Source organism: Indicator indicator, chromosome 4 (assembly GCF_027791375.1).
Source record: "Indicator indicator isolate 239-I01 chromosome 4, UM_Iind_1.1, whole genome shotgun sequence".
In the NCBI taxonomy this organism is placed as follows: Eukaryota; Metazoa; Chordata; class Aves; order Piciformes; family Indicatoridae; genus Indicator; species Indicator indicator.
In genome coordinates, this window is record NC_072013.1 from 6,630,442 (window position 1) to 6,650,430 (window position 19,989).

A 19,989-nucleotide genomic window follows, 5' to 3' on the forward strand; every position below is an offset into this window, starting at 1 on the left:
TAGCACAGTGTTGCTGTACCTGGGAAACACCAGGGCTTAGGCTTTAAAAAGAATGATGAAAATCTTAAGAATACCATGCTCTGTTAAAAAGGTCACAAAGTCCTTATTGTTGTTTGTACAATATTTTAATTTGCCTCTCTGTTTTCTGGGAAAATATCTCCACCCAACTGAAACTGACTAATAAGTATTGCAGAGAACCCCATGGGGAGCTGAGATTTTTCTAATGGGTTTGTGGATTTGATTCCCCTTCCCCCCCAATTTCACAGTCTTCACAGTATTTCTGAAATATCTCATCTAGAATGTGCAGGTATAATAATATTCTTATTTTATAAATAAAGAGCAAAATATATCAAGTTGAGGTCAGACCTAACATTTCAACATAACACAGGCAAGATTTAGGCATGCTGCAGCAGCAGTTTTCAATAAAACTTGTCTAAGAAATGAGCTTTAGATTTTCTCCTGTGTCTCCACCTCCTCTTGCCCATGAGGGCAGAGCTGAGGATGCATCCTCTCCACTAGTCTTTTATTACTTGAGAGTGCGTTGTCACAATTAGCATAAGCTTATCCAACATTACTCTGTTGCTGAAAGGGACATTCCTGCCCCTTGTCACATCCTTGACCCACTTTTCGGATTGCAGCATTAGTGACTGCATGACTGTAGAGTCATTTCAGCTCATTTATCTAACTGAAAGCTAAGCCGCCGAGTAAAAGCAGCTAGTTTTCAATCAGCTTTTCAGATTGATCTGACTTGTAGAACTGTACAAACAGTTGTTAGAGCCACAACAGTGTAAGGAAGCAGAATGGGACAGGTGAAAGGGACAACAGACCTGGCTCTTTCACCAACAGCTCAGAATTACTTTATCTTGATCATGAAGCTGAGGGTAACAGCTGTATTCATTATTTTTTTAGTTCAAATAATAGATTACTGAGATAGAATCTGAAGGACTGATATTAAATGTCCCTAGTTAAAACATCTTCAGTTGCAATAATTTTCTATTCAATTTTATCTAGAAAAAAAACCAAACCAAATATATATCTGTCATTCACAATGTGAGGAATTATTATACTTTATGTGAATATCATGTTTTAAAAGTTGTAATATAAAAATCTGAGTGAGATGTAAGAAAACAGAAACCTCCTGCTTTTCAGCTGTTTGACACTGATTTTGGTCACTGCTATAGAGTGCGGACAGGTGTAAAGTAAAGTTATACTACCCATGGTGAAAACTATGACAGGAGAAAAATGAGTTCTGCAGAGGCTCGGGTTGCCTGCTGTAGTGACCTGCCAAGACAGAATCCTGCCATCTTGTGGAACGTCTTGACACACGCAGTTTTGCTTCTCTGACTTGCCTTTTTTTTTTTTTCTTCCTCTTTATTTTCACCGATTGCGTGTTTGTTTCTACAGAGACAGTGTGACTGGCTCAGGAAGCCCAGAGCAGCCAGCAGCTGGGACTGGGAGAGTGTCCAGGGAAATGCTTTGATGAGCCATGTTAGGATTTCCCCATTTTCACTGACTTTTCTTGGTATCTTTTAACAGTCACATCAGAGACTGGTTTCTGAATGAAAAGAATTGGCCAGATTAGAAGGCTGTTCTTAAGATCAAAGTAAATAGGAGAGTAAGTAAATGTTAAGTTCATATTTCAGTAGCTGGCAAAAGGCAGAAGAAAAGAACATTAAAGACTGCCTGCATGCAGTCGGTGAAAGATGACATTTGAATGTTTTCAAAAATCTTTCTATATCTTGCAATGGTGAATGTACAGCCTAAATGCTACACCAGAGTGTTTCTTCCAATAAGACTGTACATGTTTCCAGTATTATTCAGCAGATTTGAACAATGGAAATTAGATGCTAGATTTAACAGATCCAGTTCTCAAGGACTGTATCTGCTTCAGAGTTACTCCAAGTCTGGATATAGATTTTGTTAGAATATGTTTAAGAAGGAGAGTCTAATCTGCAAAATGCAGATGACACACTGAATGTAGCTCAGACTTCCTCCAAAGTGGGAACTCTGCACCAAGGATTTTAATCCAGACTTATTTTTGCATCTACATTTATAAAACACAAATTAGAGGATAAACAAAAAGGGCAGTCTATAACAACATGTTACCATTGTGCCAGTCCATAGTTACAAATCTATCAGTCAAAATCACTGATATCAAAATCAGTGGATATCAAAATGTTGGCACTCTAGGTTCCTAGTCTCAGTGTTCTGGGAAGAAAAAAAGCTAGGAATACTACTATTAAAAAAAATAAAAAAGGAGAGAGTAGGGGGTGGAATGGGATAGGGGATGGGGGGGGGGGGGGGGGGGCAGAACAGGAATATCCAGAAAGAAATACCACTAGCACAGTCCAACTACACCACAGTGCTAGAAAACCACTGTGCTTCCAACTACTGCTACAATGAATGCGCATCTGTACCAGCACAGTAAGAAAGTATAAAAGATTAAGGAGGTGCTCCTTGGCACATCTGCTTAGTGCAGCTCACTCCTTTTACATCCCATGGTAATTTATATTGCATCTTGAATTAACCCAGCACAAATTCTCTGATTTGGCTTTTACATATTTCAGAGGATCTCAACTGTGTTCTGGTTATAGGCACAGATTTAAACATGTACACCGCTCTGGAGATGTATTCATGCCAGTAGATGGATTTGCTTGGTCTCTCCTTAACATTTACATTAACAGTGAGCTTTACTGACAAATGAATTCTTCTGTCATGAGAAGTTCCTCCTCTGCATGTCTGCAAAGCTGGACCGTGGGGATTTTCCCCCACTTTCACACAATATTACTTTGCCAACATCACTTTAGTGAAGGTTCATTCTTCACACAGGGAAGAGAGGTAAGACACTGGCAACAGAAGCTTCATGAACTGTTCTGTGCTAGCTAGGAAGGAGGCTGCAAATCTGTCCTTAGCATCTGAGTCAGTAAAAGAGAGAGCTCTACTCTGCTTCATAAAATATATATGCTAATCTCCCAGATGGCTGTCTTCTTTCTTCATAGAACAGATGACCTGGAAAATAACTGAAATCACTGGAGAGTGGAAATTCTGGGCCAAAATCTAGGAGTTTCCAGTAGATTTTATAAAGAGCCTTGGCTTTTCCATTTAGTTAGAATTTCCATTGATAATAAAACACTGGTGATAAATTGATAATAAATGGTGATGTGATTATTTGCCTACCTTTAGCTCATATCCCAGGGTAAGCTTTAGCAGTTACTCTATCATCTGATGATGCCTCCCCAGCCAAGAAGGGGGATCAAGAAAAGGTAAGGAGACCTATGGCTTGGAATTAAAATGGATTTAATGAAACAGCAAAACTAATGTTAATACTAATGCAAATATAGAGTACACAAAGTTATAGCCAGCCCAGCAAATGTACAGCAGTCACAATAAACAAGAAAGCAGTCCTCAGGAGCAGAATGATGAGTGAGCCTTTCCTAGGGTAATAACACTCAAAAAGAGAAGATGAAGTAATAGCCAGAACCCCATCCTCAGCAAACTTCCCCTTTTATATTGTGTGATGTTTATGGGATGGGATACACCTGTAGCCAGCTTGGGGTAGCTGCCCTGGCTTTTTCCCCTCCAAGCTTAAGCTCCTAGCTGATTCTAAACAGCTAACAACTTGCAGACTATGGCTGGTCTATGGTTCCATCACAGTGAAAAGACGTTATTATTACAGGTCACACTATAATTTCATATGTACACAAAGCATTCATACATTTATCATACACATCATTTATTCATATAAGAAAAATAAGGCAAAGGAAGCTTTTCAAACGGGATTTCTGCCTATACTAAAAGACACACAGCTAACAGAGAGTGTTTAACTCTGGTTTAGTAATGACCACCATTTGCATGCTGTGTCTTAACTCAATCCAAGCCACCTTTATAACTGTTGTTTAATTTGACATTGGCTGAGTTTGCTGCTTCTGCAGAGGAACACCACACATTGTGCCACAGATTTGCAGGTGTGCAGAACAAAAATTTAACTGATTTGAATAGAGGAAATGAGATTAATGCAACACAATGCTCCCGGTGGAGTTCAGCCAAGACCAGAGTTCAGCAAATCTTTTAGGTTTCTGAAATCTGTATAGGCACTGGTAGTCTTCATCTTCCTTTTCATGTTTTATGTGAAAAGTGAAACAGCAGAATAGTACCTCAGTGCCACAGCCAGCACATGCTGCAGCACTGACTCAGTGTTCTGCACTGCCTGCAGTACCTCAACTTCCCTCCAAGGCAAGATGCCCAAGGAACAGCCAAGACTCCCTTCTTTGTTCGGGCAATGAGGTTTTGTTTGGAACTCGGATGGAAAACAAGATATTAGCTAACCTGTGGTTTTGTTTAGGTTTTAAGTTTGTCAAATAAAGTCTTTAGGCAAGTTTTCAGGTCACTGAAACCTCCCTTGAAAAGCTTCAGAAACACAACACAAAAATGAAGAATCCTTTGTCTGAACTCAAAACATAGGAGACAGATGCAAAATTTATTCCTGCAAGATATAGACATACAACATCCATTAGATACCAGTGTTCACACTCAGATCATGGCTTTATGCCCATATCATAACTCTGTGTCCTGATTTTGCTGTCAGAGAAGCATAGGCCAGCCATGGTCTGCAGGTCATTAGTAGTTTTCAGTCAGCCAGGGCAGCTGACCTGAATTGGCTACAGGTGCATCCCAGACCATAAATGTCATGCATGGCATAAAGGGGGTAATTTGTTAAATATGCTTCTTCCTTGGGCTCCTTCTGATCCTGTTCTTCTTCCTTCTTCTGCTGCTGAGGACTGCTTTCCCAGCTTTTGTGACTGCCATATGCTTGCTGAGCTGAGTATAACTTCTTATGTTTTATGGAGGTACTAGTTTGGCTGGTTCATTACATTCTATTTTGGTTTTAGCCCATGGGTCTTCTCTCTCTATTATGATTTCCCTTCTCTGCTGGGGAGGGGTCCTTAGGTGATAGAGCAACTGCTCTAGTTTAGTCCTGGGCACAGGCTAAAGGTGGACACTCTGCCAAATCTGTCATTGCAAAATAAAAACAGACATAAAATAGTCTTTTTATTTGGATTAAAATAATCTTTTGTTCATGGAGGCTGATGTCTTTGTTCTCTGATTTGCATTTAGTAAGTTAACTTACCATTCAGAATAATGAACCTCAATCTAAAATAAGACCAACTAGGTCAGTGCAGTAGTAATTGTTTGGGGTTTTTTTTCCCATGTTGTCTTGAGGGAACAAGCAACATTTGCTTGCTGTCTCTTTTCATTTACAATCACAGTTTGAATCCTTAGCAAAATGAGTTAGAGGAGCTTCTTTCAAAAAATATGTATGACTCTACTGGGAAATTCTTTCTTGACTTTCCCATGTAGTATCTACTCCATGACTGGTGACTGAATTCAGATATGATCCTCTGTTAATTTGATATTTCATAAGGCAACTGGAAGAGGATTTCTTTGTATGTGCCTGGGAAGAGACCTAACTCTCTTTTGACCTTTTAGTTAAGTGTGGGCAGAGAGGCATGTTTTTAATTGTGATGCTGTCTTTCACTTCTAGTAGCCCCAAATCTATAGACAGAGACAGAATCATGGAGATCTTTAAAGTCATCTAGACCAACCCTCTTGTAGTGATCAACCCACTGTGCAGGGATTTAATTTTGCACTGTTGCAACCATCTCAATGAGTCTGCTATTACACTCAAAAGTTAATTTGTATTATCTGTTTACTTTTTTCTTCCTCTAATTAGTGATGTTAATTGGTGGGCTCTGGTCCTATACACTGTACAGCTCACTGTATAGCTGAAGCTTTTGTAGGATGAGGGAAGTATGACTCATGAAGTAAGCCTATGTGGATCGGTTCCAGACTACAGACTGTTGAGTGTCTTTGACTCTAGTTGGTACCTGAGTAGTTTTCAAAAGATAACATTAAACATAATTAACTTCTGAAAGACACATGCCACCTCCTTTCTCATGATGAAAGGGCCTGTAAGAGTAAGATTTGTTAGTGCATGAATAACAGGCTTTCTGCACATGTATATTGCTGAGGCCTAAGTTTTTCTGCTCCACTGTTTGTAGAATCTGCAATTTTGTACCACTGGGAAGCAGAAAGTCTCAGCTTCATCACAAAAGGTCTCTGGTAAGACTCTACTTAAAATGTTTATGGACAGAGGAGTAATAAATGGATTTCTCTGGAAATCAGCTTTGGTCCATCTATTCAAAACAAGTAAGACTTCACAGGAAGAGAAGATTTGAAAGAGTCACAATAAAAGGTTTTACAGTTTTCAGGGGCAGGGGGGTTATCTAATTTTCTGTAATTTGTGTCAAGCTAATGAAGAATAGGGTAATGATGAACCAGCACTCAATAGAATGAGTTACATAATTCACTCATAGCTTTAATGCTCATTAGATATTCACCTCAAATTGATGCCAGCAAAGCCTCTCCAGTACTCTACAACAGTATCTGCTCCCTGTAAACTCCATGGTACTTCTATGGAGGTCTAAAAGACAGGCCTACAACACAAGCAAGTACCTCCCTGGGCTGCAGACAGGTACTCCTTGGGATTGAAACACTGACTGGAACCTATCGCCTTCTAATCAGCTTCAGGAAAAAACATAGCATGCTCTTTGCCTATATTATGTTGAATACATACATAAAATATGTTCTAGTGAGACTATTTCGATGGCTACAAAAAGTTTGCTTCCCTGTTTTTACAGAGTTACCTCCTCCCTTCTAGTATAGCTGCTTCACTACCAGCAAAGCAATATGCTTCCTATCTGGTGTATGAAGTGTTTTGCCTACTTAACCCTAGTAGAAGGTACCAGTCCTTCAACTGTCAATACTCTGTCAGAAGATCTTTATGTAGATGATAAAAAGGAAAGGTTAACAAGCTCCAGAGCTGTGTGGGGAGGAACATTTCTAACAAGGCAAGTCTCATTATGGGTGTGCCAATGGGAATATCACCCATGCTGAGGAGCTGCAATGGCAGTCCTGGACAGTCTCTCTTCTCCTCAGACCCATTTCAGAGACATAAGCAGGTATAAAGTGTTTACAGTAACTTTCTAGGCAGTCACAAGTGATGTTCCTCAGGACTCTCTATGGGAGCCAACTCTGTCTGGAATCTTCATCAATGACCTTAATGAGGAACTTGAGAGCAGCCTCACTAAGTATGCAGATGACACCAAGACAGGTGGGAGTGTAAATCTGCTTCAGGGTAGAAAGGCGAGGGATCTGAACAGGCTGAATTGATTGGCTGAGGACAACTGTATGAGGGTCAAGAAGGCCAGGTAACAGGTCCTACATTTGGACCACAACAACCCCATGCAATGCTGTGGGCTTGGAATAGTGGCTGAAAAGCTGTCTGGTGGACAATGATTGGAGTATTGATTGACAGATGGCCGAATATGAGCCAGCAGTGTGCCCAGACGGCCAAGGACAACAGCACCTAGTGTGAGAAACAGTGTGGCCAGCAGGACTAAGGAAGTGATTGTCCCCTGTGTACTAAGCACTGGTGAGGCCACACGTTGAATGCTGTGTTCAGTTTGGGGCTCTGCCTCTCACTACATGAGGACATTGAGTTGCAGAGCTTGTCCAAAGAAGGGTGACTAAGCTGATGAAGGTCTAGAGAAGTCTTATGTTTAGTCTGGAGAAAAGGAAGCGAAAAGGAGACCTTATCATTTTCCTCAACTAGCTGAAAGGAGGTTGCAGTGAGGTGGGGGTCAGTCTCTTCCTTCAGGTAAAAAGCGGTAAGAGGAAACAACCTCAAGCTTTATGAGAGGAGGTTTTGGTTGGATGTGATTCTATGATTTCTTTTGGCCATTCTTACCCGTAAAGGAGAATCAAGATCACCTCACCGGCAGGAGCCACAACCACTTGGTACCGATGTTCTCATGGGTCTCAACACGGCAGAAGGATGGCACCTGGGAAGGCATCGGCCCCGCCTCTCTCAGGCGGGTGTCAGCGAAACCCCGGGAGAAAGGCGCGGGAGAGGTGGGCGGACCCTGCTGCGTCCCCTAGTGCCGCCGGGGGGCGCCGCGGGCCGCTATCAGCCCAGGGCCAGGCTGTGGCGCGGCCTGCTGCGCGGGGCGCTCGCATGCTGCCCGTTAGCGGTGCTGCAGACCCGCCGAATCCATCCCCTCGCCGGCAGCGGAGCCGAGTAAAGGCAGCTTATTTTTCCATCCAGCGGTGAACAATGCCGAAATTCTCGCCCAAGCTATTTTCGGTCCTGCTGGAGCCGCACGCTGCTTCCTCAGGGCTCAAAGTTCATTGTTTTTATTCACTCAGATGAAACAATTGTAGTCTACGTTAGGCATATTTGTTTTGCAGTTCCTTAAACCATTACTGCCTTTCCCTGTTTCCCTTGAGAAAATGGACCTTTGATACCCTGCCCGGTTGCATTATTGAATTCTCTGTCCCTTTCTGGATGAAATCATGACAAAGGTAGGTGCTTTTACTGAGCGGAAGGGAAAAAATACCACTGAATGTGGAAGAAAGCCGGGGGAAGGGGGGGGGGAGGGAAGCAAGTTGCATAATAGTGAAGGAATGAAGTAGTGTGAGTCATCTTGCTGAAGAGCACTTCGTTCGGTCGGATTCTCACCCATCCAGGAGGGAGTTTGCCAGGCCCCACTTATATCCTGCAGCCAGTAAGGCCAGCCAGGGGTATGGCAGCGAAACCAGAACTGTATCTTGTAATCTCCTAGCATATTCAAGAAGCAGCATAAACTCTCATTAGCTGTATTTTATTCTGAATGACACCACTAAATCCAGCCTTATCTAGGACTGCAAGGAGGTTTGGAAGACTGAAGTTCACAGGCTCCCCTAAACACCCAGTTCTTCCTTGGAAGAACTCTTCCCGTGGCCCACACATCACAGTAGTACTACCATACTTTTCCTCTAGGTTCCCCCTCAGAATAACTCCTTTTGTCCTCTGAAACGGGGTTTGATTTTCTTGTTTGCCCTTTCTTATTTGGGGGACTTGTGTGCCATTAACAAATCCTGAAGGTGCTGTAAGAGTGCATGAGAAAAAAAACAATACATGCCTTTTTTTTTTTAATTCTTTTCCTAAAAAAAAAAATAAATAGGATGAGACAGATTAATTAATTTTCACTTAAAAGTTTGAATTAGTCTTAATCAAATGGACCTCTAGGACTCATGGCTTTTTTGCTCAGCTCTGCAACCAATTGATTCAGAAAACATGACACTTTCTAGGTTGGTACCCACATAGACTAACTCCTAGCACACTTCTACCCTTATTTTGAATAGAAAGTGTTAAAAGGACAGATGGATCACAAAGACCATAGCTATTGCTATCTTATCAGTGGGAAGAAGACAGGGTGTTGTTATAAAGGCTAAACTTTCAGGAATTTTAATCTCTTCTTTTTGCTGTAGACTACACAAGGCCACACACGCTTGTCTGTGCAGCCACCTCCTACTGAATTTCCTTGAAGGTCACTCTAACTCAATTTGATGGATTTTTCCATAGACATCAGTCCCATTCCCACTAAACACTTTTAGCCTGGAGTTGATGTTCTTCCATCACTCCATTAAACTCAGTCCTTTGTAATTTCTCTGTTGTGTTCATGAGCAAAGCTGACAATTTAAGCACTTGTCTCAAAGTTCATGAGATGACGAGGTTCATAGAGCCAGAAGATGCAATTGGCTAGTGAGAATAGCATCCAAGAGAAGCTCCTACCAGGCCTGCCAATCACATAGAAGTCTTTTTGAGAAAGTGTGTGTTGCTTAGGTCTGTTGTAAGGAGTAAGGCAGAAGGCAGCTAGTGAAAAGTTGGATTATTGTAAGCTTTCAACTGTTTACTTGTAAGACCCAGATCCTACAGGCTTTCTGCACTAAAAGAATCCACCAAGTTGTGTGAAGTTTGTCTGATGTCAGCACAAGCTTTTCAATAAAGAGCTTCCAAAAGTATGCCTGAAGCTTTGACTTGCATCTCTTTCTTAAAAATTTAAATTGTTTTGGTTTTTGTCCATCATATGCCATTCAAAGATTTACAAAAAAGTGTTTAGTTGCATTGCTACCAACTGCTGCAAAGCAGCAGTGTATACCAGAAATTCTAACTTCAGTCTAAGAGTCAAAATACTTTGGCCACCTCTGCTGAATTCTGCTGTAACCACTGAGACTTTTTCATATGATTTGTGTAACATGCAGTGTTGAATTAAATCTTGGAAGTACATTTTCTACTGCAAAATAGATTTTTGTGGCTAAAATACTTTTTGCAACAAAACTTCCTCTTTTCATGTCATGTGACATGCTGAAACAATGGCAAAAAGATACATCACTCCAAATCTAATTGTAACTGCTGCAAATTTTTAAATAGGTTCACTGATTTCTATAATGTTTAGAACACCGTATGTAACAGCTATAGGCATATAGGTTACAGATTTCTGATGCAATCTCCCTTGGCATTTCTGGGTTCTATAAGCAGCATGAAGCAGTATAAATCTCTCCAAAAGGGTTGCTTACTCCACCCTTCCTTTGTTTCGAAGTAATTTCTGATTTTTTTTTTGTTGTGGGTTGTTTGTTTTGGTTTTTTTTTTTGCCTTTAGGGTTATTTTTAATGTTAGATCATTTCCAGTGTTTATCTCCAGAAAAGTATTTCCAGGCCATTTTGCAGTCATCACTGGGAAAGCATATAAAAAGGTGAAGGTTATTCGTTTCTCTGGCAGATGTGGTCAGAAATATGTGATTGTCATCAGCAACATGCACCTGTATCTAATTCCTTTGCTTGTGAATCCTTATCCTGCCTTTTTTTTTTTTTTCACCATAGAAGGGATGGACTAACAAAGCAGTGTTTACAGAAAAACCCTTAGGCTGACTGAAAGTTGGAATGAACTTGTCTCTTGTTCTCCGATCTGTGAATTCTACTGCTATTGTGCTGTTCAGTATCTGCTCTTGATATGAAGTAGGGAACAATCTAATGTAGTAGAGGAATGAAAATCCTTAGTTTCTGAACATTTCTGCCTTGTCTCTGAAGCAAGAAAAAGTTTGCTTTTCTAGTGCTGACTCTGTAGAAGCTGTGACAGTTTGTACAGTTGCTCTTGTTGTTAAGCATCACTCTGTTTAAGGGATCAGGATCTGGGAGATCTGGGTGCTAGCTTTGTCAACAGTTTATGACTGAAACTGGAGTAAATCACTTGATTTGCAACAGTTTTAGCGCTTGTACAAAGGAATTAAGGATACAAGTTGTTTTTGTCCACGGACAAAACCCCTACATCCAACACGTTAGTATCAGTGCCACTTAACAGGTAACATGGAGTTGCACAAAGTGAAATCTAATTTTAAGACCATTTTTCTTGGCTGCACAGAGTTCCCTACTGAACATGGTGCCACTGTGTCCCTGCTGTTGATGAGGTAAGGCATCAGGCCTTACCTGTATGCATGAGGGCAAAGAGTTCTGATGACAGACCTTATGGACACAAGGATAAATGTTTACATTAACTTATAGATAAAGCAGAGTCTGATGTAAAAATAGGCTGAAGATTGTCCGCTAAGGCAGTTTAAAGAGTGCTTGCATGAAAAACTTTGCTGTTTCAGAACCTGCTCTGTATCTATAAACGTGCAGGAATACATGCATGTGTGATCTGTGTTCACAGGGACTGTTTTATGGGGTTATCCAGTATATCAGAGGTTGGAAGGGACCTCAAGAGATCATTGGGTCCAACCACTCTGCCAGAGCAGGATCACTTAGGGTAGTCCACATAGGAATGCATCCATGTGGGTTTTGAAAGTCTCCAGAGGAGACTTCACAACCCCCCTGGGCAGTCTGTTCCAGTGCTCTGTGACCCTCACTGTAAAGAAGTTCCTCCTCACATTGAGGTGAAATCTTCTATGTTCAAGTTTGAACTCATTGTTCCTCGTCTTATCACTGTGAACCACCCAAAAGAGCCTGGCCCCCTCCACTTGACACCCACCCCTCAGATATTTATACATGTTGATGAGATTCCTTCTCAGTCTTCTCTTCTCCAGACTAAACAGCCCCAGGGATCTCAGTCTCTCTTCATAGGGGAGATGCTCAAGTTTCCTAATCATCCTCCTGGCTCTCTGTTGGATTCTCTCCAGCAGTTCTCTGTCTCTCTTGAACTGGGGAGCCCAAAACTGGACACAGTATTCCAGGTGTGGTCTCAGCAGGGCAGAGTGGAGAGGTAGAACTTCCCTAGCCCTGCTGGACACACCTTTCTTGATGCACCCCAGGATACCATTGGCTCTCTTGGCCACAAGAGCACATCATTGTTCCACGAAGAACTTGCTGTCCACCAGCACTCCAAGGTCTTTCTCTGTGGAGCTGCTTTCCAGCAGGGCAGCCCCTAACCTGTACTGGTGCCTGTTGTTATTTTTCCCCAGATGTAGGATCCTGCACTTGTCCTTATTAAACTTCATGAGGTTTGCCTGCACTCAGCTCTCCAGCCTGTCCAGGTCACGTTGGATGGCTGCACAGCCTGACAGGGGGTCAGCCAACCCCCCCAGTTGGGGGGTTTATAGCCAAGAGGTAGTTGAAAGTAGGGGCTGCAAGTAGATGATGAGTTGAATGTATGTTTCCCTAAAGCTATGTGTTTCTCTTACAGTAAGAGCTTGCTCCTAAATCAGCTTAATACGAAATGCTGTTTGTGGAGGGTAGGGTAAAACCAGTTGCCCATTGAATGGCTGCAACAAATCTATTCTGCCAGCAGGAAAGGAAGATCATCTTTGTAGCTGCTGCTGGTTTTCTGACAAATAATTATGCCACCTCCAGCTGGCTGCTAAAGACCCTTTCTTTAAAAGCCATATGTCCTCTCTAATAAAGCTCTCATCACACCTCCTTCAGGCTTCTCTCATTCTGCTGTACTTCTGCCTGATTTCATTTGGTTCATGCAGTGGTGTGGCTGTAGTATGATTTCTTCCTTCAGCTAGTGCTAAGAGAAAATGTGGCCTAGAGAAAAAGGAAAAATTATCTGGGACGGCCTGCCTCTGTGATTCCTGGAATGTTACTCATTGGGTACCTCATATGGGTTTCATTTTTAAATAGCTCTTTAAAGGGTTGCTGGAATCCAAGTTACCTTGGATCTGTGATAAAGTGGCAGTGTTTCAGGGCGCTCCCCCCAGATTAACCATTTTCAGATACTGAAATCTGTCAACTGTACCTTCACGCACTGCCAATTCAAGTGAATACAAAAATAGTAGTTACAACACCTCAGGGCATGATTTCATCAGATCTTCTACCCTAAGCAGGTCTGACCTGCTCAATATTTATCTGGGAGACCTCCAGAGAAAAGAAAGAATACAGGAAGGGGCAGATCTTGTGAGGCAGCTGAGATTTCTTGCCAGTAAAAATCATACAACATCTCTGGAAATTTAAATATTGGTAATTTAAAAAATAGCACTGCTTCTGCTGCAGCCGACCTATATTGGTGCTAAAGCAGCGTGTGACTGGAGATGCTACCTTCCAAGAGGGATTTAAGACTGAGATTCTGCAGATCTTTTCTCAAATTCAGGTTGTTAACTATGGCCACATTCCATCTCAAGGCAATGAATTACATACTGTTTCCAATAGCCTTGAATGTCAAAATTATTCTTCACACCTCCTACTAAAGCACACAGTCACTGCCATTTTCCACTTCAGACAAGGCTGTATTCAGCGAGGAGTCTTACATACACAGTTAGCAAAGGAGTTGAAATTAGAAATATAAAGTTAGTCTTCTGTTTATTCAGAATGAAGCTGTAATCCAAGATCCAGGGAAACTGCCAAGGCCTGCAGGGCCTCTCAGCTCATCTGACTGAGCAGACCCTTGTACTCATATGAAATTGTGACTTATATCTCCTACAGCATTGTTGTTCTGCAATGCCACTAGTTATTCCATGGATTTCCACAGTCTGCATATACACAGTACCCACAGCATCTTCTCAGTCCCTCATCACAATGTCATAGCTTCCTCCATAGTTCTTTACAATAATCTCTCCAACTCATGTTCCCCGTCTAAACAATTTTGGCCTGCAAATTGTGCAAGACAGGGTCCATACCGTGGATAATAAAAAATTACATGCCTGTTGATAACAGACTATACTCTAGATTCTGCTTACCTTTTCCCTTTGGGGATCCTAATGTTGGTCTCTTTTCACTACCCTGCCATTAGGAGGCATTTAATAATTTTTGAATTCTGCCTCTGACGATGTACTTGAAACTGGAACCCTTTCCTAGACAGGTACTGACCAACTCATAAGGTTTGACTTTCTTAAAAAAGGGCTAAGAAGGGTCATAAGAGTGAGGAAATCCTTTAAAATGGAGAAGATCATGAAGACTCATTTGCATGCTATACTTCAGACAAAGGGCTTTAACTGTAAACAAAGATCTTAAATAGGAATTTATCCCAGTGGCAGTATGAATCACTGTTTGGTAGAAATTTCTTACAGTGCAGTTCCACTGTGCTGTACCTTAAAGAATGTGGCATAAATGCTAGTAAAATACTGTCAGTTTGGTGTTTGGGTATTCTAATTTTAGCCTTGTTTATTATGTTTCATCTCCATGGTGTTTTTAGGCAATTTTTGTACCAGCAATGCAGGCAAGTTTCTCTTTAAATTAAAGAGAGACCTTGTGGTCACTGGGACACTGATGATTCTTCTCAGTGTCATTTCTGTATGGACACATTCACACTATTAGGTCCTGTAATGTGAAAGCAGATGATGCTGTTGCAATTTTCTTGGAAGAACCACAACCAGAACCACCTTTAGGATGAAAGTTCCTCTTAAAACTGCCCTCGATCTCTAGCAATGGGAGCGTCAAGCCATTACAATTGATTTTTTCAGCCATGCTGAAGTGGTGGCAAGAGGTTAGGACAGTGAGACTAGGGCCCACGTAGCTGCTAAAAATGTACAGCAAAAAGCTGTGTAGAGAAAATTTCTAGAAAACAAAGGAAAGGAATGGAGTTGAAGATGCTGTTGTCCTAGTGGCAACTTAGAGAAGGTTGCTATCAACAAGTTAAGAATTCTTTTTTTCTTAGCTCTCATGGGACTTCTTTGTCTGCATGGATCTATTTTAAATGGTTTTCCCCTTTCAGCACTCTCTGATAATAAGAAACTTATGTAAGTGTTCCATTTTGGGGAGAATCTTGTTTTGGTCTGTTTATTTTGTCTTGAGAAAACCACAGTGCTTGGAGAGCATGCAAAAAGAGCCTACATACTCAAAAGGTGCAGCAGGCAGCTGAGACAAAATGCAAGGACAGGATTAATGGGACTGCAAACTTCATGGTTCAGCTGTTTGCAGATCTGTTGGAAAAAAATAAGAAAAAAAACCCCAACAAGATACAAACCTTTCTTCCCCTTTCTTGGTTTGTGAGGGAAAGAGCTACCTTCTCCCATGCTGACAGAGAGAGAATGGTTTGGCCCGAACCTCAAGCTGCTGGCCAAAGTGTATCCCAAAAGGGCAGGTGGATCTGGGAGTGTGGTGCCATGGCAGAGATAAAGGTGGGTATGGACTGTATACTAGCACACAACTGGGGCTGCATTCTGTGCTGTACAGCTGCTGTGCACCTCCCTACTAGCACAGCAGGGAGAGGAGGTCTCCTGTCAGGTAACTTCCTCCAGGTAAACCTGTGCCTGTTCTGTACTGAAACATAGAGAAGAGGCATCATTTTCTTGTTGTTTCTGAAGGCAGTATTCCAGTTGGGAGCAGGGGTAATATACAGACTGAATTTCACAACAATCTATTAGTGTGCAAGGCTGAATCTAGTGAGACTTCTCTGCTAGAAAGGGAGTGTGGTCTGTGAAAGGATCTGGGTCTTGTTTAGAAAAATGTTTTAAAACTGTGCAAAGAGCAGATAAGCTCCTATCAGATGCTGGCATGATGGCAACATGTTCAAGAGTTCTGCAGCTGTCCAAAAAACACTCTACCATAATTAAAAACAAATCTAGAACAATCTCCTGACAGGTTGCATAAGAAAATTAGCTGTCTTACAGTGAAACCAGGCTAACAAATGCTGTAGAATGACTTTCTACTTTATATCACCCTTGTAAATAAGCCTACTTCTTAATTCTCATATGAAAGAAAAGAAAGCATGTATCACCTTTCATGGCAATGTTCTGAATTCAGATAAAATCTTTTTTAACCAGGTTGCAGTTACAGGGGAATGGTTGAAAAAAAAGTCAAGGCTTAAAATGATGCAAAAGCCCTTAATGCCCAAATCGTAAGTACGTATTTTAATGATTGATTTTTCAGTAAATCAGAAGGTAGGTGCACTCTTCTAGGCTGATCAGTTGTACAGAAAATCGACTTTTGTCTTTTTCTTTCTTTATTTTTGGAGTCAAAGTCACTGCCTTGCATACTGTATCCAACGCACAGTAAGTAGTATGTGTCCGCAGGATCCAAAACCAGGGTTGAAATGCCCCTATTTAACTCTAGATCCTATGACAAGGACTCAATGGGAAGAACTAAATAAAAATCGGTAGTGAGACACAAAGGTCTAGTTTGTCAGTCTTCATCTGAAAACAAATGCTGCATCCAGGTGCCAACCCTCATGACTGCAAAGTATATCAGTGCTTTTCTTATTTTCTACTGATAGTTTAATTAGCTGCTTAAAGTTTGGTATCATATTGTGATGATTACTGTATCAAAAAATTACAAAGAATTGACAATTATAAGCTTGTTTCTGGATATAATAAACATCACCTAATTTGGGCAGAATATTCTTTCTAACTTTCTGTTTCACCTCTTGTCCCAGTTATCGAAGTTATGGTCTCATAAAACTTACAAATTCTCTCAGTGACTAATTTTAAAATTACAATTTTGGGTATCCCACAGACGATATCTGGAGGCAAAGTGTAGAACTTTATTCCCTTGAATGGGAAGATAAGAGAGACTAAAGCACTACTGATGGTGCAAAGCATGCTGCAATATTATTCTTAGAAATGGCAATATGTTGAAACATTTTTGCAGCAGGTTCCAGTGTTCTGTTACTGTTTTAATTAACTTCACCTTCTTGTAATATCACGCATTAGAAATAGTGTGCTCATAAGGCTGGTCAAGAAATGGTGATCAGTTTACCTATCCGAGTATTTGGTATATGTTGGGATATTTTCTGCTGTGTACCACATATATTGTTGCCCTGATTTTGCAAATGCCCTTTAAAAAAACCTGTTTCTGTATGTGATTACAAGATCAGTCTTCTTTGCCAAGTCAAAACAGCCACATCTTTAATATGACGGCATACCCAAGAGGGGCAGCAATATAATTTGCTACAGAAGTTTCCCTAATAGCCTGCAGATGTGAGGAGGGCACTTGATTATGTACATATATAAAGAATGTGAGGAAAAATGGAATTGAAGTATTGTCTGGCTGAAATAAGTTACAGTTTTGAATTGGTCTCATCCTATGTATTGCTGGGTTTTGTGACAAATGAGTTCTTCGCTTTAGTCTTAGCATACTAAATGACAAGAGAAATTCTGGAGAAAAGTATGTTGATCTCCAATCATTTGATTTAATGTCCCCCTGCTTAAATATTTTATCTTATAAATTGTTCACTCTTCACTGATTTCATGCTCTATTTTTCCTAGAGCACACTCTTTTCCTGTACTCATCCTAAAGAAGAACTGTAAGGCTAGAGTGCAGAAGATAAGCTAGTTATTTGTTGGACTGCAGAGGTTTGATGCACAGAGTGAGTCTACTGCTGTTACTCTCTATCCAAGCGTGGACTGTTTCCCTTAAAAGATAATAATGATTTTTTTTTTCTTACTCTGTTACAGATGCCTATGACTGAACTTGTTATCAATTTTACCTTCAGGCATAGACGTATTCCTATAATATTATTTCCCATCTTGTGTCCTCATGTTTTCAGGCTGTCTGCATGTAAATAGCTACAGTGAAATGTAATTGTCCTCTCAAGCACATGATATTCTCTTGTTTATTTTACTGTAGACAGACTACATCATCCCATGAAGTGCTCTTGAACAGGGCTATCTGTGCTAAACTAGGTTATGCTTGTTTGGGTCAGGTTTCAGCCTCTAATATTCAATACTTTGTTTCTTCTGTTTGCTTTTTTGCTTTGACCTCTCCCCAGCCTCTATTACTTTATGGCTAGTCCAATGCCTTCTAGGAGCAGAGCTGGAGAAGCAGCCATAAGCTTTCAGAGCATCCAGCCTCTCACACTGGGACATTGTTTAATGTCAATCACTAGCATGAAGCTGAGGCTCATCTGTCCAGATTTAATCAATTCTTCCTAAACAGAAGCATAAAGGTTTTAAAAACCTTTACTGCAACCTTTAGACATGTTATTAATGAATGTTATCTCTCTTGCCTCCTTTTTTTGTGGACAAGGTGAACAGCTTTTATGTAACATTCATAAAACAGCTGCTGAAAAAAACTAATGCTTCATAATCCTGATCATTACAGTACTATAGTATGTTTACGGATAACACATCCTAAAAAATTCACCTTTTAACAGCTGCATTTTTTATTACAGTTTTAAATGGTATTTTGGCAAATAATGTAGTTGAAAGGCTTCATATTTTTATTTTTTCTGAGCTTATTGTAACTGGTGAAATTTGTCATGCTGAGGTTTATCCTAAAGGGATTAAAGGAATTCCCCCTCCCCATCCATGGATTATCCTCTTTAGGTTTTCTCTGCTGGCTTTTTTTGTTTGTGTTTTGGTTTTGTTTTTCCTCTTCCTACCCTCTTTCCCCCATCTCCCCTCCCCTCTCCATGCCTTGCTCCCTGCATCTGGTTTTTCTTTCATATCTTAGTCTTGTTTGATCGAGTGAAAAAAATGTTCCTTTGCAGAATACTGCTAGGAGTCATGTATTTGAAAATGCATGGAAACAATAAAGTTAAAAATGGTTTATTTGTTTATACTGTGGGGAGAGAGCCATCATAGTTGGGGTTTTATGTCTATCCCTTCTCCCTACTTTCCCACTGGGGAAACAAAAAATAGATCCTCTACATCTGCTTTCAGTCAGTCACTTCTGCCTTCTGATTTTCCAAGAATAGTCAAATGCTGCCATTGGTTCTCTGTCAGGGAGAAAAACACCATGGAGACTGTGGCATTAACACAGCCTCTTGAAAACACCAGCCCAAATGCATGCTCATCATGAGTCATAACTGAGTGCTTGGGTTACTTCATTCCTGCAATTCCTCTGCAGCACAGACCCAGAAGGTGCTGTTCCCCAATCTGCTGGAGTAGGACAACAGCTTGGTTTCAGGACAGAACTTACGTAGGGTCCTTCTGCCAACACAGTGGCATCATCACATGCTCTCAAAGCTCCTTTTCCCCCAAGTATGGCTGGTAATTTAATGAGGGATCTTCAATGTTACTCATTCATAAGGTTTGAAGGAAGAGACCTCCCCTTTTCCCTTTGAAGAGTGTGACAGCACTCTTAAAACTCTTCCCTAACCTCCTTCTAGCTGATGTGTGACCTTTGGGACATGCTTGTCTAAGAGGAAAGCTTGAAATGCTGGGACTTGATGAGAATTAGTGACCTTCTGTAAAAACAGATGAATGTAGAAGTTGAGATGCAGATCTGTGAAAGACTAATGCTGTGCTGTGTCATCTTCTGATAAATCCAAGCTTTGTATGTGTTGAAAGGAACAAAACAAACCCTATTGTGGGGACAGGTAGGCAAGCGGTTTGGTAAAATCAGGTATTGTCAAGAAATGGACTCCAAAACCAGCAAGGTTATCTTACATGAATTTTAAAGAATTAAAGCATATGATGGCATAATAACCTTCTGCCTTGCCACAAAAAGAAGGCACTGTGCCTCGTAAAGATTAAGGCACCGAGAGAGGGAATGGCTTCTGGAGGACTATGCCTATCTCCATTTTCTGGGAGTACCCTCAACATAGGATGATACCCGAGGGGCGCTCTGGCCAGGCCACAAACGTGAGCGTACCATAGCGACAGAGGTACACGCAACCCCACGGTACGGCAGGCGGACCCCGGCCTGCTACCGCCCCGTAGGTGGGGTTTGGGCCCCGGATGGGGATTAGGGCCACCAGCAGCAGCTCGCCCACGGAGAACTGAGCTGGTGCAAGCCGC